An 18626-nucleotide genomic window follows, 5' to 3' on the forward strand; every position below is an offset into this window, starting at 1 on the left:
TAAGCAGGGTGACAATATACAGCCTTGACATACTCCTTTTCCTATTTGGAACCAGTCTGTTGTTCCATGTCCAGTTCTGACTGTTGCTTCCTGACCTGCATACAAATTTCTCAAGAGGCAGGTCAGTTGGTCTGGTATTCCCATCTCTTTCAGAATTTTCCACAGTTTATTGTGATCCACACAGTCAAAGGCTTTGGCATAGTCAATAAAGCAGAAATAGAGGTTTTTCTGGAACTCTCTTGCTTTTTCAATGATCCAGCGGATGTTGGCAACTTGATCTCTGGTTCCTCTGCCTTTTCTAAAACCAGCTTGAACAACTGGAAGTTCATGGTTCATGTATTGCTGAAGCCTGGCTTGGAGAATTTTGAGCATTACTTTACTAGCGTGTGAGATGAGTGCAATTGAGCGGTAGTTTGAACATTCTTTGGCATTGCCTTTCTTTGGGATTGGAATGAAAACTGAGCTTTTCCAGTCCTGTGGCCACTGCTGAGTTTTCCAAATTTGCTGGCATATTGAGTGCAGCACTTTCACAGCATCATCTTTCAGGATTTGGAATAGCTCAACTGGAATTCCATCACCTCCACTAGCTTTGTTCGTAGTGATGCTTTCTAAGGCCCATTTGACTTCACATTCCAGGATGTCTGGCTCTAGGTCAGTGATCACACCATCGTGATTATCTGGATCGTGAAGGTCTTTTTTTGTACAGTTCTTCTGTGTATTCTTGCCATCTCTTCTTAATATCTTCTGCTTCTGTTAGGTCCATACCATTTCTGTCCTTTATCGAGCCCATCTTTCCATGAAATGTTCCCTTGGTATCTCTAATTTTCTTGAAGAGATCTCTAGTCTTTCCCATTCTGTTGTTTTCCTCTATTTCTTTGCATTGACCGCTGAAGAAGGCTTTCTTATTTCTTCTTGCTATTCTTTGGAACTCTGCATTCAGATGCTTATATCTTTCCTTTTCTCCTTTGCTTTTCACTTCTCTTCTTTTCACAGCTATTTATAAGGCCTCCCCAGACAGCCATTTTGCTTTTTTGCATTTCTTTTCCATGGGGATGGTCTTGATCCCTGTCTCCTGTACAATGTCACGAACCTCAGTCCATAGTTCATCAGGCAGTCTATCAGATCTAGGCCCTTAAATCTATTTCTCACTTCCACTGTATAATCATAAGGAATTTGATTTAGGTCATACCTGAATGGTCTAGTGGTTTTCCCTACTCTCTTCAATTTAAGTCTGAATTTGGCAATAAGGAGTTCATGATCTGAGCCATAGTCAGCTCCTGGTCTTGTTTTTATTGACTGTATAGAGCTTCTCCATCTTTGGCTGCAAAGAATATAATCAATCTGATTTCGGTGTTGACCATCTGGTGATGTCCATGTGTAGAATCTTCTCTTGTGTTGTTGGAAGAGGGTGTTTGCTATAACGAGTGCATTTTCTTGGCATAAGTCTATTAGTCTTTGCCCTGCTTCATTCCATATTCCAAGGCCAAATTTGCCTGTTATTCCAGGTGTTTCTTGACTTCCTACTTTTGCATTCCAGTCCCTGATAATGAAAAGGAATGGGTGTTAGTTCTAAAAGGTCTTGTAGGTCTTCACAGAACCGTTCAACTTCAGCTTCTTCAGCGTTACTGGTTGGGGCAAGTAATCCCCAAGTTAGACTTGGATTACTGTGATATTGAATTGGTTGCCTTGGAAACGAACAGAGATCATTCTGTCGTTTTTGAGATTGCATCCAAGTGCTGCATTTTGAACTCTTTTGTTGACCATGATGGCTACTCCATTTCTTCTGAGGGATTCCTGCCTACAGTAGTAGATATAATGGTCATCTGAGTTAAATTCACCCATTCCAGTCCATTTCAGTTCATTGATTCCTAGAATGTCGATGTTCACTCTTGCCATCTCTTGTTTGATCACTTCCAGTTTACCTTGATTCATGGACCTGACATTCCAGGTTCCTATGCAAGATTGCTCTTTACAGCATCGGATCTTGCTTCTGTCACCAGTCACATCCACAGCTGGGTATTCTTGTTGCTTTGGCTCCATCCCTTCATTCTTTCTGGAGTTATTTCTCCACTGATCTCCAGTAGCATATTGGGCACCTAGTGACCTGGGGAGTTTTTCTTTCAGTATCCTATCATTTTGCCTTTTCATACTGTTCATGGGGTTCTCCAGGCAAGAATACTGAAGTGTTTTGCCATTCCCTTCTCCAGTGGACCACATTCTGTGAGACCTCTCCACCATGACTCGCCCGTCTTGGACAGCCCCACAGGCATGGCTTAGTTTCATTGAGTTAGACAAGGCTGTGGTCCTAGTGTGATTTGATTGACTAATTTTCTGTGAGTATGGTTTCAGTGTGTCTGCCCTCTGATGCCCTCTTGCAACACCTACTGTCTTACTTGGGTTTCTCTTACCTTGTAAAGAGATGCTTTACAGGATAATATATCCTTTTCATGCTGATTATTTTGACCAGGTTTAATACAGGTGATTATTCTTCAGTCTTCTGAGTTTAAATGATTCAGGTAGCCATAAAGTATGAAAATATAGACAAATATACATAAGCAGCTTACTGATCTTCCACGATATATTCAGCATGCCTCACTACCAGTTCATAACTCAGTCAGCAAATGTGCAATGAACAGTGCACACTAAAACCGCCCTCCCACTGGTCCCTGTGCCTCCATTTACAGCGCATTGTCTCGTATGATTTGTGTGTCTAATTTTCCCTGAATGATTTGCACCTTTAGCATATCCAAGAGGTGATCAAGGGAGCCCAGTCTACTAAGAGACACTGCATTGTCTGTGTTCCCAGACTTCGTGGTCACCAGTATTTTATTTTTTATAAGGTTCACCTACTGTAAGTCTTATAAACATTTTTTCCATTTACATTATACCAAGAAAAAAAATGAATACTAGAAATGAGATAATGGAAAAACAAAAGCAGATTTCTTTTGCTTTCAAATGACTCTACACCAAAACATTTTGCTTAAATGATTTTAATCAATAGATGAAGGACTCTTTAAATGGTACTCAGAATACGTTACCGATTTTAGAACCGGTCTCACTCAGTGATTTCAGAACACAATGTAGAGGTGAGTGGTCATGTTAGGGCTTCTTAATTATTCCAGGGCATAAAGGTCTTCCTCAAGTATGGGTAGAAATGAAATCCTTCTCTAGGATTAACCTCTAAGAGCTATTTTCCTTTGTAGACTACAATATTATTGTTGGTTTCGTACACTTTTATTTTATCAAGAACTCCCACAGGAAGAAATTTCTGGAGGTTTTCCCAGGTATAAATGTCTACATTTTCTGTTGTGCTTACAATGTCTGCAAAATATGGCACGTCCAGACCCAGATACTTCATAATTGCCTCTTCCGTATACTCTTGGAGGTCAGTCAAATTCAGGACCATTCCTGTCACAGGACCAATTTCTCCAGGTACTGTCAGCACAACTTTATAGGTAATGAAGCAGAAGGTTATCACTGAGCTTAGCTTCCACGAGTAACACTTTGTACTGGTAAAGCTCGGTGAAATTCTCCCCCTCACCCGTTCTGCTGGTGACAATTTATCAAAGAAAGATGGAATTATGTAGACAGGTCCTCTAGCAAGTATTGCAGTGCGACAGTTTGGGTGAATAGAAGAAAACACCCTATGAGCAGGTTTTACACTCACAGAGTAACGGCGTCAGAGAAGGCTCAAGCCAGGGACTTCTGTCATCTTTAATTGAAAGATAATTTTCTTAGGAATGTGGGCTTTCAGTCAATATTTGCTAAACATTAGCCTATATCTTGGTAACTCTTTTAATAAAGTAAAATGAAGGAAAATAATACACAGAATCATTTTCATATTTTAAGACATACAAAGGAAGTCTAAAGTGGATAGATAGAAACCAGTGTATTTGTTACTATTTTCTGTCTCATGTCTTTCTGGCTTACAGGAAATATATGATGAGGTCATTTGATTGTTCCACCTTTACTTGAAAGGTCTTCCTGGTAGCTCAGCTGGTAAAGAATACACCTTTGCAGGAATACACGAAAGCAGGAGACCTGGGTTCAATCCCTGGGTTGGGAAGACCCCTTGGAGAAGGGAACGGCTATTCACTCCAGTATTTTGGCCTGGAGAATTCCACGGACTCTTGCACGGGGTCACACAGAGTCGGACACACTGAGCGACTTCCACTTCACCTCACTTACTTGAAAGTGTGGTTGTTGTGGCACTTCCCGAACAGTTTCAAGTCTTCCTCATCACTCAGAGACTTGCTGTGGGGGTGATGGGTCGTGCCAAAGAGACGAGGCGGGACACTTGTGCCCGTGGGCGAGGACCCAAGCCTGGGCCATTCATGGCTTGACATCCGTGCACCCTGGCCAGCGTCTTAACCCCCTGGCCTACCGCCAGGCTGGCGTGGGCGGAGCCTCCCCCGTGGCTTCCTCAGGTAGGTTTAGTCCTAGGAAGTTTTCGTCTTTTTAACGCAGTGGTAAATGGGATTGCTCGCTAAGTTTTTTCTTTCCGCTCTTTTGTTGTTAGTGTATAGCCATACAGCAGATGGCTCTGCATGAATTTGGTGTCCTGCAACATTACCAAGTTCATTGAGGAGTGCTCGCAGCTTTCTGGTAGCATCGTTAGAAATTCCTACGTGTAGAACCATGTTATCTGCAAACAGTGATGGTTTTACTTCTTTTCCAGATTTGATTTTCTTTCCTGATTGCTGCTCTGATTGCTACTGCTAAGATTTCCAAAATACGTTGCCTCAAGGTGGCAATGTGGGTTCCCTCATTTTGTTCACAATCTTACAGGAAACGCCTTCAGCCTTTCACTGCTGCGTGTGTTTGTCATATACGGCCTTTATTACTCTAAGGTATGTTCCTTCTATGTCCCCACTCTCTGGAGATTTTTTTAAAATACTGTATTCTGGCTGCGCTGGATATTCATTGCTATGCAGGCTTCCTCTAGTTGCCATGAGTGGGGGCTACTCTTGGTTGCAGCGTGCAGGCTTCTCATTTCAGAGGCTTCCCTCATGTCGGAGCTCTGGCTCCAGGCCTGTGGGCTCAGTGGTGTGGTGTGTGGGCTTCAGCTCTTGGTGCACGCAGACTCAGCGGTTGGGGCTCACAGGCTCTAGAGTGCAGGCTCAGCAGTTGTGATGCTCGGGCTTAGTTGCTCTGCTGTATATGGGATCTTTCTAGACCAGGGATCTGGAAACCCATGTCCCCTGCATTAGCTGGTAGATTCTCAACCAAATGCATTTTCAGTGAATCCCCTGATGTGTGTCCCGGCAACAATACTGGAGTGGGTTGTCATGCCCTCGTCCAGGGGAATCTTTCCAACCCAGGGATCGAATCCACGTCTCTTGCATCTTCTGCATTGTCAGGCAGGTTCTTTACCACTAGCGCTACCTGGGAAACCACTCAACCACTGGACCAGCAAGGGAAGTCCCAGCACTTTCTGGAGACATTTTTTTTTTTTTATACATGGATGTCAAATTGTATCTAAAGCTTTTCCTGCCTCTGGTGAAAGGATTATATGGTTTTTATTCAGTTGGTCAATATGGGGTATCGCACTGATTTACCGATATTGAAAAATCCTTGCATCCCTGGAATAAAGCCTACTTGATTGTGGTATATAATCCTTTTAGTGCATTGTTGATTTGGTTTGCTAGTGTTGTGTTGAGGGGTTTGGCAACTGTGTTCACCAGTGATATGGGCCTAAAATTTTGTTTTTCGTGTGTGGTTTCTTTGTCTGATTTTTGGTACCAGAGTGATGGTGGCCTCACAGAACGAGTTGAGAAGTGTTCCATCCTCTTCAGTTTTTTGGAAAAGTTGCAGAAGGACAGGCGTTAACTCTTCTCTAAATATTTGGTAGAATTCCCCTGTGAGGTCATCTGGTCCTGGACTTGTGTTCGTGGGGTGCTTTTAAATTCCTGATTCAGTTTCAGGAACAGTAATTGGTCAGCTCATATTTTCTAGGTCTTCCTGATTCAGTCTTGGGAGGTTGTGCTTTGTGAAAATCTGTCCGTTCCCCTAGATTGTCCGTTTTATTGGCGAATAACTGCTCTCAGTATTCTCTTCGGGTCCTTGGCATCTCTGCGATGTCAGCTGTAAGTTCTTCTTTACATTTCTACCTTTGTTGATTCGGGGCCTCTCCTTTTGGTTTTGTGAGGAGTCTGGCTAAGGTTTATCAATTTTTATCTTTCCAAAGAATGAGCTTTCAGTTTCACTGATATATTCTTTGTGTGTTTTTTAAAGGCTCGATTTATTTCAGCTCTGTCCATTATGATCTATTATCTATGCATTCATTTTAATTTTTTTTCATTATAGTTCAGTCGCTCAGTCGTGTCCGACTCTTTGCGACCCCATGAATCGCAGCATGCCAGGCCTCCCTGTCCATCACCAACTCCCGGAGTTCACTCAGACTCACGTCCATCAAGTCAGTGATGCCATCCAGCCATCTCATCCTCTGTCGTCCCCTTCTCCTCCTGCCCCCAATCCCTCCCAGCATCAGAGTCTTTTAATTACAGAATATTGAATATAGTTCCATCTGGCATACAATAAGACCTTGTTCCTTTCTAAAAGTTAATTTTTAATTTAAATCTTAAAATCTTTAAGTTTTGAGTATAATTGAGTAACAATATGTTAGTGCAGGTATACAGCAGAGTGAGTCAATTATATATATACATGTATCTATTTTTTTCAAGTTCTTTCCCATTTAGGTTATTACCAAATATTGAGCAGAGGTCCCTGTGTGATACAGTAGGTCCTTCTTTATTGTAAATATAGCAGTGTGTATGTGTCTGTCCCAAACTCCCCATCTATTCCTCTTTGCCACCCACTGTCCCTGGTAACCACGTTTGAGACTGCTATTTTGTAAATAAGTTCATTTAAATACGTTTTTGTAAATAAGTTCACCACTGTTTTCGATTCCACAAATAAGCAACGGCATATGCTATTCTTCTCTGCCTGAATTACTTCCCTCAGTGTGACCATCTCTAGGCCTATCCGTGCTGCTGCAAATGGCATCACTTTATTCTTTTTTACGGCCTAGTAATAATATGTACTGTATTTTTGTCCGTTTCTCTTGATGGCATTTAGATTGCTTCCATGTCCTGGCTATTGAGTTCTGCAGTGAACATTGGGGTGTGTGTATCGTTTCAAACCATGTATTTCTCTGGATATAGGCATGGAAGTGGAATTGCTGAGTCACATGCTAGATAAATCATATGCTAGGGCTTCCCTGGTGGCTCAGATGGTGAAGCGTCTGCCCTCAATGTGGGAGACACAGGTACAATCCTTGGGCCAGAAAGATCCCCCGGAGAAGGGACTGGCAACCCACTCCAGTATTCTTGCCTGGAGAATCCCATGGACAGAGGAACCTGGGGGGCTACAGCTGAGCAGTAACATCTCATAGTAGCTATACCAATTTACACTTCCAGCAACAGTGTAGGAGGGTTCCCTTTTCTCTGGGACCTTGTGTTTTAATCCACATTGTGTATTGATACTTTGAATCTGCCAACCCCAAACTCCCAGTCTAACTCTCCTCTGCTTCCCTTCTCCCTGCCAACCACCAATCTCTTCTCTAGATGCTCCCCTGGTGGTTCAGCTGGTGAAGAATCTGCCTGCAATGCAGGAGACCTAGATTTGATCCCTGGGTTGGGAAGATCCCCTGGAGAAGCCAGTGACTACCCACTCCAGTATTCTGGCCTGGAGAATCCCATGGACTATTCCATGAGGTTGCAAACAGCTGGACACGACTCAGTGACTTTCACTTTCTTTCACTCTCCTCTTTCACTTTCATCAAGAGGCTCTTTGGTTCCTCTTCACTTTCTGCCATTAGGGTGGTGTCATCTGCATATCTGAGGTTATTGCTATTTTTCTCAGCAATCTTGATTCCAGCTTGTGCTTCATCTAGCCCGGCATTTCTCATGATTCACTCTGCGTATAAATTAAATAAGCAGGGTGAAAATATAGAGGATTGTCGTACTCCTTTTCCAATTTTGAACCAGTCCATGGTTCCATGTCCAGTTCTAACTGTTGCTTCTTGGCCTAAATACAGGTTTTTCAGGAGGCAGGTCAGGTGGTCTGGTATTCCTGTCTCTTTAAGAATATTCCACAGTTTGTTGTGATCCACACAAAAGCTTTTATGTAGTCAATGAAGCAGAAGTTTTTCTGGAATTCCCCTGCTTTTTCTGTGATCCAGTGGATGTTGGCAGTTTGATCTCTGGTTCCTCTACCTTTTCTACATCCAGCTTGAACATCTGGAAGTTCTCGGTTCACGTACTGTTGAAGCCTGGCTTGGAGAATTTTGAGCATCACTTCACTAGCATGTGAGATGAGTGCAATTGTGCAGTAGTTTGAGCTTGAAGGATTCTGAGCACTGCGTTTCTACCAAGCGAAATGAGCACAATTGTGTGGTAGTTCGAGCATTCTTTGGCATTGCCTTTCTTTGGGATTGGAATGAAAACTGAGCTTTTCCAGTCCTGTGGCCACTGCTGAGTTTTCCAAATTTGCTGGCATATTGAATCCAGCACTTTAACAGCATCATCGATTAGGATTTGAAATAGTTCAGCTGTAATTTCATCACCTCCACTAGCTTTGTTCGTAATGATGCTTCCTAAGGCCCACTTGACTTCACACTCCAGGCTGTCTGGCTAAAAGTGAGTGATCACACCATCGTGGTTTTGAATACTGTATGCTGGTAGTCTAGTCTGAAGACAGGGACCGTGATTTCTCCAGCTCCATTCTTCTTTCCAAAGATTGTTTTGGTTATTCAGGGTCTTTTATGTTTCCATACAAATTTAAATTTTTTATATTCTAGTTCTGTGAAAAATGCCACTGGTCATTTGATAGGGATTGCATTGAACCTGTAGAGTGCTCTGAGTATTGTGGGCATTTCAACAATGTTGGTTTTGTTTTTTTTTTAATGTTGATTCTTTACCTCCAAGAACAAGTCATTCTTTCCATCTGTGTGTGGGCTTTGATTTCTTTCATCAGCATCTTATAGTTTTCAGAGTAGAGGACTTCTGCCTCCTCAAGGAGGTTTCTTCCTAAAATATTTTCTTCTGTTTGATGCAGTGGTAAATGGGATCATTTCCTGAGTTTCTCCTTCGGCTCTCTCATTATTAGTGTGTGGAAATGCAGCAGATTTCTCAGTAGTCATTTTGTGTCCTCCTAGTTTACTCAATTCATGTTGCTGTTCAGTCACTAACTCTTTAGTCCAACTCTTTGCGACCCTGTGGACTGTAGACCGCCAGGCTCCTCTGTCCATGGGGTTTTCCAGGTAAGAACACTGGGGTGGGTAGTCATTTCCTTCTCCAGGGGATCTTCTGACCCAAGGATCGAACCCACATCTCCTGTGTAGGCAAACAGAGTCTTCACCCTGAGGCACCAGGGAAGCCCCCACTGAATTCAGGGATGAGTTCTAACAGCTTATTGTTCGCCTCTTTAGAGATTCAGGGCATCATGTCGTCTGCAAGCAATGGCAAGGTTGCTTCTTCCTGTGCAATGTGGATTTTTTTCTCTTCTGTTACTGTGGCGAGGACTTCCAGATCTACATGATATACAAGGGTGAGAAGGGGCACATTCGTGATCCTGTTGTTCAGCATCCTAGAGAAAATTCTTTCAGCTTTTCACCAGAGGATGATGGTAACTGTGGACTTGTATATGGCTTTTCTTTTCTTTTAGTTGTGACGGTAAATAGGATTGTTTTAATTTCTCTTTTTCCTCTTGCATTGTTTGTGTACAAAAGTGCGAGATCTCTGTGTGTTGGTTTTGTATCCTGCAGATCTGCCGGATTCCCTGACGCACTTTTGCAGTTTCCTGGTAGCATCCTGAGGACTTTTATGTGTAGAATCATATCCTTTGCAAACCTGCACAGTTCTACTCCTTTTCCAGTTTCAATTCATTTTGTTTTTTTCTCTGATTTCCATGGCTAGGACTGTGTTAGATAAAAGTGACACGAGTTGACATCCTTGTCTTGTTCCTGATCCTAGAGGAAACGCTTCAGCTTTTCACCATTACATATCAGGTAGTGATAGGTTTTTCATATGTTTCTGGGGAGTTTCTATTATGTTGTTTTTCGTCCCTAAGTCATGTCTGACTCTTTGTGACCCCATGGACTGCAACATGCCAGGCTTCCCTGTCCTTCACCATCTTGCTGAGTTTGCTCAAACTCATGTCCATTGAGTCGGCTATCCATCCAACCATCTCATCCTCTGCTGTCCCCTTCTCTTCCTGCCCCCAATCCCTCCCAGCATCAGGGTCTTTTCCAATGAGTCAGCTCTCTGATCAGGTGGCCAAAGTATTGGAGTTTCAGCTTCAGCATCAGTCCTTTCAATGACTATTCAGGACTGATCTCCTTTAGGATGGACTGGTTGGATCCTCTTGCAGTCAGCTCTTCACATCAGGTGGCCAGAGTATTTGTCACAGCTTTTCTTCCAAGGAGCAAGTGTCTTTTAACTTCACGGCTGCAGTCACCATCTGCAGTGATCTAGGGGCCCAATAAAGTAAAATCTGTCACCGTTTCCACTTTTTTCCCCATCTATTTACCATGAAGTGATAGGACTGGATGCCATGATCTTCATTTTTTGAATGCTGAGTTTTAAGCCAATGTCAAGTTTAAGAACCTCTTGATAAGGGTGAAAGAGAGTGAAAAAAGTTTCATTATATATAGGTGTTGAATTTTGTCAAAAACTTTCATCTATTGAGCAGATCATATGGTTTTTATTCTTCAGTTTGTTAATGTGTGTATCACACAGATTTGTGCATATTGAAAACTCCTGGCATCCCTGAGATAAATCCTACTTAGTAAATCCCACTTGATCATGGTGTATGATGATCTAATGTGTTGTTGGAGTCTATTGCTAATACTGTGTTAATGATTTTGGCATCTACATTCATCAGTGATATGGGTCTGTAATTTTCTTCGTTTTACGTGATCCCTTTCGGTTTTGGTATCAGGGTACTTACTGGTGGCCTCACAGAATGGAAGTGCTCCTTCCTCTGCAAGTTTTTGAAAGATTTGCAGAAGGATAGGTGTTAGGTGTTCTCTAAATATACGGTAGAAATTCCCTGTGAAGCCATCTAGTCCTGGATTTTCGTTTGTTGAAACTTTTTAAATTACTGATTCAATTCCAGAAATTGTAGTTGGCCAGTGCATATATTCCACTTCTTCCTGGTTCAGTTTTAGGAGATTGTACCATTGTAAAAATGCATTCGTTTTCTCAAGATTGTCCTCTTTATTGGCAAACAGTTGCTCGCAGTGGTCTCTCAGGCTCCTTCGTGTTTTCATGTTATCAGTTGTGTCTAATTTTAACCTTTAATTTGGGCCCTCTCCCTTTTCTCCCTGTAAGCCTGGCCAAGGATTACAAATATTGTTTATCTTTTCAAAGAACCTGGTCTTCGTTTCACTGATCTTTTCTTTGTTAAGACTCTATGTATTTCTATTCTGATCATTATGATTTCTTCCCTTCTTCTAACTTTGGGTTTTGTTTGTAAATTTTTCTTCAGTTACACTAGGTGTAAGGTTAGGTTGTTTGAGATTTTTCTCCTTGGCTTGTATCACTGAAAACTTCTCAGAACAGCTTCTGCGGGATCCCATGGGTTTGGGTCGCTGTGTCTTCGTTTTCGTTTGTCTCTAGGGATTTATTTATTGATGTAATTGACATGCAGCTCATTTGCAATGTTGTGACTTTGGCTGTGTAGCAAAGTGATTCAGGTACACGTCTGTCTATCCATTCTTCACATTTTCTTTTCCATTATGGTTTATCACAGAGCATTGAATACATTTCCCTGTGCTTTATAGCTCGACCTTCTTCTTCCCATTCTGTTAAGAGTTTGCATCTACTAACCCCAAACTCAACAAGGTTTCTTGTTTCTGGTGTCTGCCCCTCACGGGTGAGGTGGTTTCAGAGCCTGGTCCCTGGCTGTTGGGTGGGACCAGATCTTGTTGCTCTGGACTAAGGCAAAATGTCTGCCTCCAGTATGAGTCTGAGTAGATAAACCCTCCCTTATATGTCTGCCCAGCTTTTGGGACTCCAGGGGAACCACAGCTTCCCCCTGCGTCCCTAGGAGACCCTCCGACACCAGCAGATGTGTCTGGAGCAGATGCCTATGAAATCACTGCTTTGCCCTGGGTCCCAGCACCCCTTTTAAGAGTGGAGTCTGTTTCCCCTGTCCTGTGAAGCTCCTGCAGTCAAGCCAGTGGGAAGGCTTGCAGTTCCTTCATTATGTCTTTGGTTATAGAATATCTTTTTTGTTAGGTTCAGATCTTTTTAATCCATGTTTGTTCAGCAGTTAGGTGTGATCTTGGAATGAGGAAGTGAGCTCAAGGTCCTTCTATTCTGCCATCTATCCAGATTCAGTTCAGTACAGTTGCTCAGTCGTGTCTGACTCTTTGCGACCCCATGAACCACAGCACGCTAGGCCTCCCTGTCCATCACCAACTCCTGGAGTCCACCCAAACCCATGTCCATTGAGTCGGTGATGCCATCCAACCATTTCATCCTCTGTCATCCCCTTCTCCTCCTGCCCTCAATCTTTCCCAGCATCAGGGTCTTTTCAAATGAGTCAGCTCTTCACATCAGGTGGCCAAAGTATTGGAGTTTCAGCTTCAGTATCAGTCCTTCCAATGAACACCGAGGACTGATCTCCTTTAGGATGGACTGGTTGGATCTCCTTGCAGTCCAACTTTTAAAAATGATCACAATTCACACTGCCAACAAGCAGAAGGGTGCATTTTCTGCATCTTCTCTGGCACCTTATGTCATCATTTTTCATGTGTATTGACTGATCTCTTTTGCCATGGGCTATTAATTCATAGGCGGCTGCGCCCGTTGCAGCCGTCCAAGGTAAGGACAGTTGGCTGCGCTTTGCTGGAGCAGCCATGAAGAGATACCCCACACGCAAGGTGAGAGAAACCCAAGTAAGATGGTAGGTGTTGCAAGAGGGCATCAGAGGGCAGACACACTGAAACCATACTCACAGAAAACTGTCAATCGAATCACACTAGGACCACAGCCTTGTCTAAGTCAATGAAACTAAGCATGCCCGTGGGGCAACCCAAGATGGGTGGGTCATGGTGGAGAGATCTGAGAGAATGTGGTCTGCTGGAGAAGGGAATGGCAAACCACTTCAGTATTCTTGCCTTGAGAACCCCATGAACACTATGAAAAGGCAAAATGATAGGATATTAAAAGAGAAACTCCCCAGGTCAGTAGGTGCCCAATATGCTACTGGAGATCAGTGGAGAAATAACTCCAGAAAGAATGAAGGGATGGAGCCAAAGCAACAAGAATACCCAGCTGTGGATGTGACTGGTGACAGAAGCAAGATCCGATGCTGTAAAGAGCAATATTGCATAGGAACCTGGAATGTCAGGTCCATGAATCAAGGCAAATTGGAAGTGGTCAAACAAGAGATGGCAAGAGTGAATGTTGACATTCTAGGAATCAGCGAACTGAAATGGATTGGAATGGGTGAATTTAACTCAGATGACCATTATATCTACTACTGTGGGCAGGAATCCCTCAGAAGAAATGGAGTAGCCATCATGGTCAAAAAAAGAGTTCAAAATGCAGTACTTGGATGCAATCTCAAAAATGACAGAATGATCTCTGTTCGTTTCCAAGGCAAACCATTCAATATCACAGTAATCCAAGTCTATGCCCCAACCAGTAACGCTCAAGAAGCTGAACGGTTCTATAAAGACCTACAAGACCTTTTAGAACTAACACCCAAAAAAGATGTCCTTTTCATTATAGGGGACTGGAATGCAAAAGTAGGAAGTCAAGAAACACCTGGAATAACAGGCAAATTTGGCCTGGGAATACGGAATGAAGCAGGGCAAAGACTAGTAGAGTTTTCCCAAGAAAATGCACTGGTCATAACAAACACCTTCTTCCAACAACACAAGAGGAGACTCTATACATGGACATTACCAGGTAGTCAACACCAAAATCAGATTGATTATATTCTTTGCAGCCAAAGATGGAGAAGCTCTATACAGTCAGCAAAAACAAGACCAGGAGCTGACTGTGGCTCAGATCATGAACTCCTTATTGCCAAATTCAGACTTATTGAAGAGAGTAGGGAAAACCACTAGACCATTCAGGTATGACCTAAATCAAATCTCTTATGATTATACAGTGGAAGTGAGTAATAGATTTAAGGGACTAGATCTGATAGATAGAGTGCCTGATGAACTATGGACTGAAGTTCGTAACATTGTACAGGAGACAGGGATCAAGACCATCCCCATGGAAAAGAAATGCAAAAAAGCAAAATGGCTGTCTGGGGAGGCCTTACAAATAAGCTGTGAAAAGAAGAGAAGCGAAAAGCAAAGGAGAAAAGGAAAGATATAAGCATCTGAATGCAGAGTTCCAAAGAATAGCAAGAAGAGATAAGAAAGCCTTCTTCAGCGATCAATGCAAAGAAATAGAGGAAAACAACAGAATGGGAAAGAGTAGAGATCTCTTCAAAAAAATTAGAGACACCAAGGGAACATTTCATGGAAAGATGGGCTCGATAAAGGACAGAAATGGTATGGACCTAACAGAAGCAGAAGATATTAAGAAGAGATGGCAAGAAAACACAGAAGAACTATACAAAAAAGATCTTCATGACCCAGATAATCACGATGGTGTGATCACTGACCTAGAGCCAGACATCCTGGAATGTGAAGTCAAGTGGGCCTTAGAAAGCATCACTACGAACAAAGCTAGTGGAGGTGATGGAATTCCAGTTGAGCTATTCCAAATCCTGAAAGATGAGGCTGTGAAAGTGCTGCACTCAATATGCCAGCAAATTTGGAAAACTCAGCAGTGGCCACAGGACTGGAAAAGGTCAGTTTTCATTCCAACCCCAAAGAAAGGCAATGCCAAAGAATGTTCAAACTACCGCACAATTGCACTCATCTCACACGCTAGTAAAGTAATGCTTAAAATTCTCCAAGCCATGTTCAGCAATATGTGAACCGTGAACTTCCTGATGTTCAAGCTGGTTTTAGAAAAAGCAGAGGAACCAGAGACCAAATTGCCAACATCCGCTGGATCATGGAAAAAGCAAGAGAGTTCCAGAAAAGCCTCTATTTCTGCTTTATTGACTATGCCAAAGCCTTTGACTATGTGGATCACAATAAACTGTGGAAAATTCTGAGAGAGATGGGAATACCAGACCACCTGATCTGCCTCTTGAGAAATTTGTATGCAGGTCAGGAAGCACCAGTTAGAACTGGACATGGAACAACAGACTGGTTCCAAACAGGAAAAGGAGTATGTCAAGGCTATATATTGTCACCCTGTTTATTTAACTTATATGCAGAGTATATCATGAGAAATGCTGGACTGGAAGAAACACAAGCTGGAATCAAGACTGCCGGGAGAAATATCAATAACCTCAGATATGGAGATGACACCACCCTTATGGCAGAAAGTGAAGAGGAACTAAAAAGCCTTTTGTTGAAGGTGAAAGTGGAGAGTGAAAAAGTTGGCTTAAAGCTCAACATTCAAAAAACGAAGATCATGGCATCCGGTCCCATCACTTCATGGGAAATAGATGGGGAAACAGTGGAAACAGTGTCAGACTTTATTTTTCTGGGCTCCAAAATCACTACAGATGGTGACTGCAGCCATGAAATTAAAAGACGCTTACTCCTTGGAAGGAAAGTTAGGACCAATCTAGATAGCATATTCAAAAGCAGAGACATTACTTTGCCAACAAAGGTTCGTCTAGTCCAGGCTATGGTTTTTCCTGTGGTCATGTATGGATGTGAGAGTTGGACTGTGAAGAAGGCTGAGCGCCGAAGAATTGATGTGTTTGAACTGTGGTGTTGGAGAAGACTTTTGAGAGTCCCTTGGACTGCAAGGAGATCCAATCAGTCCATTCTGAAGGAGCTCATCCCTGGGATTTCTTTGGAAGGACTGATGCTGAAGCTGAAACTCCAGTCCTTTGGCCACCTCATGTGAAGAGTTGACTCATTGGAAAAGACTCTGATGCTGGGAGGGATTGTGGGCAGGAGGAGAAAGGGACGACAGAGGATGAGATGGCTGGATGGCATCACTGACTCGATGGACATGAGTCTGAGTGAACTCTGGGAGTTGGTGATGGACAGGGAGGCCTGGCGTGCTGCGATTCATGGGGTCGCAAAGAGTCGGACACGACTGAGTGACTGATCTGATCTGATTAATTCATAGGGCTTCCCTGCTTCCTCAGCTGGTAAAGAATCCACCTGTAATGCAGGAGACCCTGGTTTGATTCCTGGGTCAGGAAGATCCCCTGGAGAAGGGGTAGGCTACCCACCCCAGTATTCTTGGGCTTCCCTGCTGACTCAGACAGTAAAGAATCCACCTGCAATAAGGGAGACCTGGTTTCAATCCCTGGGTTGGGAAGGGCCCCTGGAGAAGGGAAAGGCTACCCACTCCAGTGTTCTGGCCTGGAGAATTCCATGGACTATACAAGTCCACAGGTCGCAAAGAGTGGGACACGACTGAGCGACTTTCACTTCACTATACACCATGGCAGGGGGGCTCTCCTGGGGGGCACAACACCACCCTGAACAACACAGGAATATCTGTCCTCCTCGAGCTTGGGGTCCAGCAGGAGGCTGCAAGTAAACAAGTCACACAAGTAACCATTTGGCGGCAGTGGGGTCAGCACCAAAGGAGAGTGTAGGATGCCACGTGAGTATCTCCAGGTGGAAACAGGAAGTGTGGGCTTCCCCGGGGCTCAGATGATAGAACCCACCTCTAAAGCAGGAGACTCGGGTTTGATCCCTGTGTCACAAAGATTCCCTGGAGAAGGGAATGGCAACCCACTCTAGTATTCTTGTCTGGAGAATTCCATGGACAGAGGAGCCTGGTGGGCTACAGTCTGTGGGGTAGCAGAGTCAGTCACCAGACAGGACTGAGTGACTACCATGGCCGATTACTGGGTTTCCTTCTGGTAAGAGGGAAGAGCTTCTAAGCTGCACTGGCCTGAAGTTGGGGGAGAATTTGAGACCCTTGGAACACCAGTCCCATAGGCCTAGGAGAGAGAGAATTGGCAAAAGTAGGTGAAGACTGGAGCCAGAAAAGATGTATATGGCGTAACAACAGCTCCTTTTAGCAGGGATCACTAAGTACCAGGTACTGCGCTCAGCCCCTCGTTAAACGCACTGCAATTTAACTCTTGTAGAACTAGGAATTCATATCCCTACTTTATACTTGAGAAAGTAAGGATTAGAGAAATAATATATGAATAGGATTATGCTTCTGGAAAGAATAAAAAAGAAATTACTTTCTAGCCATTGTAATACTTGCAGTGAAAATAATTTACTTAAAAACCCCTGGTTACAAATGTGCACTTTCACATTCTTTTTCATTTTTCTCTTAAGGATTAAAAGTAGATTTAGACTCAGGTGAAGAGTGAGATGGGTGTGTAAGAAGACCGAAAAGAAGCTCAGATAAACCTCTCAATTAAAAATAAACTTTACAGACGTTCACATCTTTTTCTGAAAAATCATTCCAGTTTAATTCACCATTAATTGTACCAGGAATTCACATGTAATTAGAAACAGATAATGCAACAACTCTGCGGATATTTTTGAAAGTCTCACTGCGCCACATCTTTGTTGCCACATGTGGGATCTTTAGCCGTGTCATGTGGGATCGGATTCTCTGACCAGGGATCGACCCTGGGCTCCCTGCTCCGGGAGCATGGAGTCTTAACCAGTGGACCACCAGGCAAGGCCCCGTGGACTTTTCCTTACGTAACTATTGATTCGTTTTTGGCTGTGCTAGGTCAGTGCTGCTGCACAGGTTTCTCTCGTTGCAGCGAGCGGGGTTGCCCGTGAGCTTCTCCACGGTGCTTCTCTCGTTGGGGACCACAGGCTCTGGGCGCACAGACTTCAGCAGGTGCAGCACTTGGGTTCCTTAGTGGTGGTACGCGGGTTCAGCTGTCCTGAGGGGTGGAGTCTTCCCGGCCCTTGTAAAGAACCTGTGTCCCCTGCATTGGCCGGCGGGTGCCTAATCCCTGGACCGCCAGGGAAGTCCACCCCGAGGGTATTTTCTGATACGGTTTTGTGATGGCAATCTTTGTCTCTATGTCATCATTTTGACTTGAAAGTTACTGTATCAGTTTGGTAAAGATAGCTATACCAACTAATGACACATTTAAACATCTATGGCTGGTACTGGCTTTTCTAGTTAACGTACTTTGAAATAAAACCTCAACTAGTCCCACACTATCTTGAACCTAAAATTTCCTGTGACTTATGATCGTGCATCGGAGAAGGCAATGGCACCCCACTCCAGTACTCTTGCCTGGAAAATCCCATGGACAGAGGAGCCTGGTAGGCTGCAGTCCAGGGGGTCGCTAAGAGTCGGACACGACTGAGCGACTTCCCTTTCACTTTTCACTTTCATGCATTGGAGAAGGAAATGGCAACCCGTTCCAGTGTTCCTGCCTGGAGAATCCCAGGAACGGGGGAGCCTGGTGGGCTGCCGTCTATGGGGTCGCACAGAGTTGGACACGACTGAAGTGACTTAGCAGCATGATCGTGCATACAAATACAGCGGGCCTACAAGTTCCTCATAAAGGTCCTAGGTTATAAAGCCGGCTCTTCTTCACCCATTTGGAATGTGATCCTGACGTGTACGGATCACTCTACC

General features: G+C 43.6%; 1 protein-coding gene and 1 pseudogene across 2 annotated transcripts in view; both read right to left on the bottom strand.

The window, feature by feature from the left end:
* The window catches only part of NEK7 (NIMA related kinase 7), a 166864-nt gene that overhangs the window by 9354 nt on the left and 138884 nt on the right, over positions 1-18626 (bottom strand). The gene's annotated exons all lie outside the window — the stretch shown is intronic.
* On the bottom strand, positions 1982-13131 carry LOC147356059 (6-pyruvoyl tetrahydrobiopterin synthase-like; annotated as a pseudogene). The gene is made up of 2 exons (XR_015142582.1): positions 4189-13131; positions 1982-3482 (listed from the first exon to the last, which is right to left on the bottom strand). The product of XR_015142582.1 is annotated as a 6-pyruvoyl tetrahydrobiopterin synthase-like (transcript).

This window comes from Bos grunniens, chromosome 16 (assembly GCF_055505025.1).
Source record: "Bos grunniens cultivar Pamir isolate PY7600 chromosome 16, Bosgru_T2T1.0, whole genome shotgun sequence".
Taxonomy (NCBI): Eukaryota; Metazoa; Chordata; class Mammalia; order Artiodactyla; family Bovidae; genus Bos; species Bos grunniens.